Raw genomic sequence first — 10704 nt, 5'->3', positions numbered from 1 at the left:
AATTAAAGGGAAAAAACAAAGCCTACAAGATAATAGCCTTTCATTAAAAACTGAATCTTCTCTAACCATGTTTTACTTCAAAATTAAAAAAACAAACCTTTTAAAGCATAGATCACACACCCTTCCCGGAATCTTCCTCTTTTTTGGGAATATTTCCCTTTTCTTTTTTACTTCCCCGAAAGGGAAAAAACAAAGCACTCGCATAGATGGGAATTCACTCTAACCGGAATCTTCACTCAACCATGTTTTATTTCCCCAATTGGAAAAACAAAGCCTCAAAAGATCACGAACTTCACTTAACACAGAATACTTCACTCCCCGTTTTTATTTTTTTAAATGGAAAAGCAAAGCACTACATGTATAGATAAGACACTTCACTCTAACCTGGAATACTTCTTTTTCCCCATGTTTTACTTCGAAAGGGAAAAAACAAAGCACTCAACATAGTTCAATAATTCACTCTCCTAATCTTCCCCCAACCAGTTTTATTTTAACAAATAAAACAAAGACTAAACATAGATCACGGACACTTCACTCTAAAAACTGGAATACTTACTCTAACCATGTTTTATTTCCCCGAATTGGAAAAAAAAAGCCTACAAGCATAGATCACAGACACTTATTAATCGGAATATTTCCCTCACCATTTTTATTTCCCCGAAATGGAAAAACAAAGCACTAAAAGATAGATCCAGACACTTCACTCAACCTGGAATACTTTCTAACCGTTTACCAAATGGAAAACAAAGCCTCGCATAGATCCGGAATTTCACTCTAACCAAAATACTTCCTCTCCATGTTTCTTAAACGAAAGGGAAAAAACAAAGCACTCGCATAGATGATAGCCTTTTCTAACCGGAATACTTAAACGTAAGCATGTTTTAGTTCAAAATGGAAAAAAGGCCTTAAAAAGATCACAAAAAACCCTTAATTAATACTTAAAATAAAACAAAGGGGGGTAGTTGTTACTCACGATCGAGTCTACTTGTTGTTTTTCTTTTTTTTTGATAAAAACCTACAAAAAAACATAGAAGAGTTAAATGTGTAACATTTGTTTTGTTCAATTTGGATTCCATTATAAACTACTAATTCTCACATTAAAAATTCTCGGCGTTTGGATTTCAAAAACTCAAAACATATCTAGATAAGAATGAGAAATCTAAATCAAACTAGTAGAACAACTTACATTTTGAAAAATCTTTCTATTTGGATTCTTGTTTGACTATGGATGGAGGGGGCGGCGATTGCCGGGGTGATAGATGGAAGCGATGGCGGGTGGATGGGCGGCACGACTATGGATGGAGGGGGGCCCGGGGCCGGATGGCGGGAGATGTTCCAAATGAGAAATTAATTCAATTGTTAACCCAATTTTATTTGTGAAATGTCCATTATACCCCCCTTGTATAGTGAAGTAAATTTGTGATAGAGTGGATTTTCCTTAAAAGAAAATCTCATGTGTTAAAACTAGCCCTTTATTTTTTTGATCGGGTTTGTGATTTGTTCTCTAGTTATATCTTGGGGGGATTTTTTCCCCTATCATACCCACTAGTATAGTACTATATACTACAAATATTTTTTATAAAAAAATTGATGCATAAAAAAATTAAATTTTTCTATTATGTATCTCATTGATGGTGACAACGACATGTAAATTAATGGGGTAAATAAATCAAATCGTTTATATGTAATACACCCGGGACATTAATGCGGGTAAATAAATCAAATCGTTATGTAATACACCCGGGCCAAAAATTTGTCTATATTTTATTTTGTAGTATCTCTACATTTTTTAACTAATTTTCCTCCTTTTATTATACAAAATTTAAAATCTCAAACCCTTATTTTTTATTATATTTCCTAAAATTTGTGCCCACCCTCATTTTTTATTATATTTCTAAAAAATTTGTGCCCAACAAGTGACAAAATTTTAAGTGACACGAGGGAGTAATGAAATGTTTGACTTTGTCAATCATCCATCCTGACGATTTATTCATAATTTGGTATCGCTTCAAGTCGAAATCATCTATATACGTTAAACAAATAGTGGATAATTTGACTGTTGTAAATTTTAAAATTTCATTATAAATTTTGCATACAAACCTTCTAAATTACAGAATTATTGCTGTTCTAATTCTCCGAACCAATTAAATATTATGATACCTGACATGATTTAATGACTTATTTATACTGCTCCATAGATAGGATTTGGGGACTGAGTTTTAATTTGAACTTGGTAAATAAAAGTGATGTAGAAAGAAAAGTGATTGAATTATTGTTAGTGAAGAATTGTCCATCTTGTAAAAGAGAAAAGACTCTACTAAAAATAAAAGCGTATAAATTTTTTGAGACAAGGGAGCATAATATTATCAAATGTTTTGTCACACACTGACAAGGTTTCAAAGGTTAGCAAGCAAGGGAATCAATGCCTTAGCTGTGTTGGAAGATTTTGATTTCTTTGCTCATTGATAAGGCTAATTTCATGCATTGGTTATGAGATAAATTCTCAGATTTTCTCAATTCAACAAGTTTTATAAACCAGGTGTGTAGAGAACATGCCTCCCAGAAGAAAGAAGGGATTACATGAAGGAGGAAGCTTCAAGGGAAAAAGTGAGCAGAAAAGGAAGAGTTTTACCAGACTAAGGAGCATCCATGAGGAGGGCAAAATGGTAAACACCAGAAGAGTCTAGAAGCTCCGCCCCCTTATAAATAAGAGTACGCTGCTCAACATGAAGAGAGTCCTCCTTTTCGCATCATCGCCTTAGCTTAGCTTTTCCATTTTCTATACACACACTTTTAGGAGAATCATCGTAGGGGTTCACGCGTCTGGGGTCAGGTGTAACACCGTCTCCAAGGGAGGCGAAGATACAATCCTTTATTTGCTTTTGTTTGTTTTTCGGATTCCCCGAGTCTTCGTTGTTCAAAGCTCGGCCTTGTTTTGCTACTTTCTCATTGATATTGCGTATTTTGCTATGGAATTTGCTACTTTGGTTTCGGTTATGTTATTGTTGCATTATCTCTGTTTGATTTTGGTGGATATTGTTGATTGATTCGAGGTGGAGTTTGAATTGTATGGAGATATGTAGTTGATCGGTTGAATCGGCTGGAATCACAAGATCGAGATGGAAATTGTGTTGGATTGTTGTGGATGGCTTGGATCCGGACTGATGAAACATCTAGCGGTGGATCTCGTTCATGTCACGTATGGTTGTGACATTTAAATTTGGTTTATTTGTTTACCTTGTCTAGTAACCATATATCTCGCTTTGGTTTTAGTAGTTCCTTGTGTTAATCAGGTTTAATTTCGTTTGCCCCGTTTCGATCCTCGCTTTGCTCGTTTTTTCATTTGTTATTTCTGTGATAAAAGTTAGATAAGATGATGTCGTTGTTAGTTAGTCATGAAGTTGGTTAATCTAGCTCTTTTTCCGTCGTACTATGCCGTTTAGGGAAATGGTCCCCACGTGTCAGTTTCTTCGTGTCTAGGTTAGTTTAGGAAGCCATTTACCTCGCTTCAAGAGTAATTTCAAGATCATTTGGTCACCATTATGCATGTTCTTTATCTCTCGCTTTAGATGTAGCCGTTAGATAAAGATATTTCATTTACAGAGTCTAGGAATTAAATCTCAACCTCGAAAATTATGTGGGTGTTTATCGCATGTTTCCAGATCTTTGGCATGTTTACTTACGCACTGTCTTCTCGTGATTCGATCCCCTTTCCCCGTACTAATCTTTTTAGCATAGCTGGTTGAGGGTTTTGAAGGGAGAAGGGAAGTGATTGTGTGCCCAAATCTACGTATAACCCAAGAATTCTCTCGAGTTCCTAGACCTCAGTTGTCTAGTGGATTCTTCAACGGGAGAAATTCCATTTTATAAAACAACACACTCACCACACTTTTCGGACTTTCACTCATACGCATCCAAACATCAAAACAGTTTAAAGTTGGTATTGAGTTTTTTATAGTATTATTGCTTTTTTGTTAGTAAACGTCTAGCTGAATTTTTGTGGTTGGACCGTTGGACTATGGATATTCAAAGCGGCAAGTGGATTAGAATCGACAAGGAAATGATGCTACTTAAGTCTGTAGCATTTGGGCTTTGTTTTGGGCCTTATATACGGGACCTAAAGCAATACAGTTTATCTATCTCACTAGTTGCAATTATAGATGAAGTGTCTTCATATTGCCAACCCTATAGCCGCAATTGTATATGAGAGTTTTAAAGTTGGCGGCTTACAATAAATTGGCTGCAAATCTACAATACCATCGTCCCTTCTATTAGTCTGTAGAGCTTAATTGTCCTTTTTCTCATCATGCTCAAAGATATTTTGTCAATCTTCCTATTAGTACATATATTGTTGTTTAATATACTCTCCGGTCCTATAACAAATGACATACTTGGGTAAAGAGTATACTCCTCCATTCATAGTAATGGAAGTAAAACTTTTCACACGAGATTAAGAAAAATTGTGTTAGGTGAGTTAAGTAAAAAGAGAGAATAAAGTGTAAAATGAAAAAGATAGAGAGATGGAGAGAAAAAAAGTAAAAGAGAGTAAAGTATGTGTGAAAAAATGTGATGACTTTTACAAAAGGGAAATGATTCTATTACTATGGAACGGACGAAAATGGAAAACGCCATGTTACTATGGAATGGAGGGAGTAATATTTTAGGAGATATTGTTTGTGAGTTGAGTATGAGAGAAAATAAGTATATTATATTAATGTAAAGGAGAACTTTTTCTAAAAATGAAATGTTATACTCCCTCCGTCCACAAAAATATGACACATTTACCATTTTTGACCGTCCACAACAAATAGAGCACATTCATTTATGCAAAGTTTTTAACAAATAATAACTCTATGAAAGCGCAGTTTTCTCTGGCCAACGTATGTAACGTCAAAGAGTGTATTCAATCGACGGATGAGATTCTCGCCCTTTGGCACGTTGCACGAAAACCCGGGAACCTCGTTATCAAACAAATATTCCTCAACCCACTTCTACCGATTAGTATAATGGAGGTAAGGGTCGAATCCCACAAGAATGGACACGTCAAAACTCGCGGTGACATTCCTAGGTGTTTTTGGTTAACTACCACGCTTGGGTTGAGATTTTACCTAGGCAAGAAAAAAAAGTGGTACTCCATTGACTAGTAGGCGTAAAAAAATGGCATGTGGTTGTGTTCGTGAAATTAGGGGACAAGGTGTCTCGATAGGTATATGAAAAGTGATGATTACTTAAAAGAAGAAATTTAGACAACAAGGTATATCTCGGTGGTCGACCTGGCTCGACAGTGCCGGAAGGAACAACCGAAAAGTAGGGGACAAAAGTAAAAGTAACTCAAAAGTAAAGTGGTCCAAACTAAAGTTGATTTTGACGTTTCTTCTTCACCAAGCATTAACGTAAATCATATGAACACAAACACCATGACTAAACTCGATTCATGACTTCAACTCAAGATCCATTGATTAAAATGCTTAACTCAAGATGAACAATGAAACTATAGACTACCTCTCGACTAACATGCAAGTGGTGATCACAAGCGAAGAAAACTCATGCACGAAAACTCAAACCGAAACGTAACTACAATTTTCGATCAACAACTACGATCTAGCCTACTCAAGGAAAATACATGCACGCACTTAAAAGTTAAAGGCGATAACTAAATCTAACTTTCCTAGGCGAACGAAGCAAACCCTAACCAAAGAGACATTCGAATAGAAATTTCATAACTTAAACGTTGATCTTCACCAAGTACTTCAAAAGGCAACAAAGATAAATGTTTGCAAATGATCCAACAAAGTAAACGAGTAAAATTAAACTACAAAGCAAATAACGATTGTTTTGCCACTCCGGGCGGTGATACTGCTATACTACTACGGCAACTGGCCGAACGGTAGATCGATGACTTCTCCGGGGACTCTTGGACGTCAAATGACCATAGTTGTGGTGAGGAACGAGAGATTGGACAATGTCAAGAATTGATCTTCTAGAGAGAATTCTACTAAGTGTGTATGAGAACCGAACTTGCGAACTCCAAAGAACGAACTCCCTTTCTCTCTCCAAGTGGCTACTTTTATAAAGGGGGGCTTGCCCTTGCTTTTAGGGTAGACTTCCTTCACGATTTGACTTTTTCGCCTTGTTAATGATTATCCCAGCCTATCCTTCTTCTCCATCTCGAGCCTTTTTCTGGCATGCATCCTTGTCAGATTGCACCCTTCTAGCGCTCTTTTTTACTTGCGTCACCCGAATCGTCTCCTCACGACTGGATCCCTTAATCCCGCACACTTGAGCAACCGTTTTGCGTTTTGCGATAATACATGCATTTCACGACATACCGACCGCAACCAAGGCTTAGAATACGACTTATCACTCTACATATCATTCCACTAACACTACTTCTCACTTACTTTTTCTCCTTCTCTCTTACTTTTTTTCCTTCTCTCTTACTTTATCAATTCTACATTAAAACCCGTGTCATACACCAATTGCCCATTTTTTTTGTGAACGGAAGGAATATCTATTATGGAATAAACTATAAAAGAAAATGTGACATCTATTACGATCGGGAGAGTACGACATTAAGGGGTGTTTGGTAACAATATTACAATAAGTTACAAACTCTTTTTTGGCTTTAAACCATAGTAAGTAAGTTCGAAAAATAAGTCCATCATCAACTGAAAAGAGAGAAAATGGCAGCTCTACTACTTCTTTTCGTTTCATCTTCCTAGTCCTTTTCTTCTTCAAGAAAAGCCCCTCAACAAAGAGGCTACCGCCGTCTCCATTAAAGCTTCCGATAATCGGAAACGTCTACCTAGCCGGAAACCTACCCCACCGCTCCTTCCACTCTCTATCTAAGCGCTACGGCGAGGTGATGCTACTCCATCGGCGCAAGCCTGCGTCGTCGCCTCCTCGGCCAACGCAGCCCGAGAGATAATGAAAAACCAAGACCTAATCTTCGCAAGCGGCCGAGGCTGAGCATCCCCCACGCTGCGTACGGATGCGAGACGTCGGTTTGCCGCTACGGCGATCACGGCGTCGAGGCGGAGCATGTGCGTGCTCGTCTCTTCAGCAACAAGAGGGTCCAATCCTTTCGTCCCATTCGAGAAGAAGAGACGTCGCGATGATAGAGAAGATCAAGCGATCTTCGCCGGGGTTGTGAACTTGAGCAAGGTCTTCGTGGAGCTGTCGAATGATGTAGTCAGCAGGGCGGTGTTAGGGAGGAGCTACGGCGGGGAGAGTGATTTTAATCGGATTTTGGTGAAGTTTATTGAGATGATGGGGAGATTTGATGTGGGAGATTTCGTGCCATGGTTGGGTTGGATTAACCGTGTGAATGGTGTTGAAGCACAAGTTGAAAAGATTTTTAAAACGATGGATGAATTTATGGAGGGTGTGCTTCGAGAATATAGAATGAAGAAATTGAGTGATGATGCAGTTGTGAATTTTGCGATGCATTGCTTGAGTTGCGAGAGAGAGTAAGGATAGTGATCCGGTTGAGGATGATGTGATTAAAGCTCTAATCTTAGTAAGTACCTCATCACTATTACTACTACATGTGTTTCATTTTATTATAGTAGTACTATCATAAAATGTTTTAGAAACCAGACTTGTAACTGGAATATAGAAGCTATTGGTTCATGGTTCAGTTGATCATCCTAGTTTGATCAATGTTTTCAACCAGCCAAAATTTGTTTCTAAAAATTCTTATAAAAAAATTCTCGAACCATAGATATTGTGCTACAATAGCAATGTTAAAGGACCAATTGCCGAATCAAGAAAAACTATTATAGCAAAATCTTAAACTCCAAATTTAGAGTGGACGATATTATTGCAGGACATGTTTGTGGCGAGAACGGATACAACATCCACATCGTTAGAGTGGACGATGACGAGCTTATAAGAAATCCAAGAACTATGAAGCTTCTTCAAAAGGAAGTGAGAGAAGTAGCTAGAAACAAGAAGGGGAAAGATATCCCCGAGGATGACTTGGACAAAATGCCCTATTTGAAAAAAAACCCAAAGGGGTTCAAGGGATCCACCTTTACCATCCCTCCTGGGAATTACCCAGACACAAATTTAAGGGCTACAACATCCCAAGTGGTGCACTTGTTTGGTTATTAGTTGGACCATTTCAAGGGCCCCTTTGTTATGGGAGAATCCCGAATTTGCCCAAAGGTTCTTTGATATAGATATAGACTATAAAGGTTTGCATTTTGAGATGATTCCCTTTGAGCGGCCAAGGGGGCCCCCGGTATAACGTTTGCGATGTCTTTGTAGAGCTTTTTCAAGATTGGTAAACGAATTCAACTATGGATTGCTTGATGGAGATAGATTGGAGGATTTGGACATAACCGGCCCGGAATTATTGTAATAGAATGTCCTCTACTTTTTTCCCTACCCATGTGCTTGATGTGAAATTTTGGGTAGGATTTTATTTCAATGCATATGTATCAATCAAGATTAATAAATAATCTTTAGTATTGCAATTTTTCGAAGCATCCATCTGTAATTATAAAAAATAATTCGATCCATGAAGAAAAAGTTAATTTAATCGCAAACAAAGATTTTTAAAAGAGAATTATTTTATAAACTAAATCAAAGTTAATTTAATCGCTAAACAAAGATTTTTAAAGAGAATTTATTTTTAAGAACTAAATCACAACACTCAAAGAATGGTGAATTTATCAAGGTTTAGACAACTTAAGTCATTATATTGCAATATTCAAAAAAATAACGAAAATTTAAAATTATGATCACCAACCACAGACAGCCCGCAACATCAACATCAATAGGGAAAAAGGGGAAACAATAGTTTCCCAAAGTATTGTTCTTTTAAAAAGATTGTTTGTAGCCGCCAAAGCAATTTCACAAAAAATTTCCCTACAATGTTAATGTTTAGAAACAGAGTTAAAGGTAACCAAAAGAAAAGGGGATGGGGCGATAACCACAAAGAGGCATTGATACCGACCGAAAGTAGCGGAGACAAAATTCTATACCGATACCTTTCCGATTTTCGAACCGACTTGTTCAAAATTGGGGTGATAATTTTCAATACCATTATCATACCATTAATGCGATACCGTACCCTAAATACCATACTTTTTCGGGATACCGTAATACCGTTATACATGCTACAAAAAAACTATTATAATTTTATATTTAAAAAAAATTTTAAGTGTTCAACTATTTAAAAAAAAAACCAAAACAATAAAACTTTAACAATTCAAATCCAAAAAAAAAACAACCCAAAACCTATACCCAAAATATTTAAAATAACAATTAAACTTAAACTTGTTGAAACCACCATAACCTAACTAATGATATTAATATTAAATATAAAAAGAGACACCGTTTAGGTTATCTTAAATATGTGCCAAATAAAACAAAGTAGAATAATGGCAATAGTACTAAAGAATCGCGGGGATTTGGGGGGGGATGATTACCCCAAAAGTAATGTTTGAGGTTTTTTTATATAGTATTTAATTAAATTATGTATATTAAATATTTTAAGTTTTTTAATTTTTAACGTATATACCAAGATTCGGAAAATTCCCCTTGAGGGGAAAATTTGGGATATGTTATGGGAGGGAAAACTTTGGGTACATTTGAAAATATGGTATACCAAAAAATTGATTTTCGATTTTGGAAGTCCGTTTTTTCGAAATGTGGGATATTTTCCCACCCCTAGGAAGAATGTCCCAAACTGATTCCAAAGCCAAGTTTTGATTTGGGGTTTCCCCTGGGGGAACGCCACGTTGCCTCTAAAAGTAGAGACCTTGTTAGGTTTGGGATCCCAAAAAGATATTTCGAGCATGTTGCACGGATGAATTGCTTGTATACAATAAATTTTACAATCCACTTTTAACCCAAAGCAGAAGAAGTTTTTTATCGCATTGATGTTTGCTTGTGCATTTATAAATGTTTCTCAAACATTTAAATGTATAAGAAAAACAGCCCCAATTTTTCTACATAGAACTTTTCCGGAACGACGTTCAAAAGGGGACAAAAAGGTTCTTTTTTGTAGAAGAGAGATAGAATTTAACCTAGATGGGGCTTTGACTACCTATCGTGAAAGGTTTAAAATGCCCAAGGATTTTTTCCCTTCCCGGGAAATAAACAAACCCCGGTGTGGTATAGCCCCGAAGAATCTAACAAAGATAAGTCTTTCTTGCTTTTTAAATCAAAAAAACGAGGTCTCGGTGATTGTTTTTTTTCTTAATCTTTTTTTTATATAACTTTGAGCAAAGTATAGATTATACACTACTTTGATTTATAAAAATGATGCGGTTTTTTCCCAATCCAAAAACCCCGATTTTCCTTTGGGAAAGGGGTGATCAATGTCTAGAGGGCGTATTGTTTTTGAATGAATCAGGGGGTAAAAGAGTCCATTTTTGGATAAATCCTCAAGAGGTTTTTTAAAAAAAGGTTTTATTATTAAAAACCCCCCCGGTTGAATTTTTTCCTTAATAATAAATAAAGATTTTGAACTAGACAACCTTAAAAAAAAGATTTTAATTAATTAAAGTCAAAAAGATACTTAAATTGATTAATGGATATTTATATCTTTAACATTTTAAAATAATAAATTAAAGGGGTAAAAGCCCAACTGCTTTGGGGATTAGGGGGGTTAATATTATTATTCATAATGGGGTTTTTTTTAAAAATATTTTTTTTGGGTTTTATTAAATTGGGGCCCAAATTTTAAATTTT

The 10704-nt window shown here is 36.2% G+C and overlaps 1 pseudogene; it reads left to right on the top strand.

Annotated features, from left to right (window-relative positions):
• Window positions 1–2552: 2552 nt before the first annotated feature.
• Window positions 2553–8365, top strand: LOC125198404 (annotated as a pseudogene).
• Window positions 8366–10704: the final 2339 nt, after the last annotated feature.

This window comes from Salvia hispanica, unplaced genomic scaffold, assembly GCF_023119035.1.
Source record: "Salvia hispanica cultivar TCC Black 2014 unplaced genomic scaffold, UniMelb_Shisp_WGS_1.0 HiC_scaffold_1425, whole genome shotgun sequence".
Classification (NCBI taxonomy): domain Eukaryota; kingdom Viridiplantae; phylum Streptophyta; class Magnoliopsida; order Lamiales; family Lamiaceae; genus Salvia; species Salvia hispanica.
Note: the sequence above shows the minus strand (reverse complement) of the source record. Positions and strands in the feature narration are given on the sequence as shown.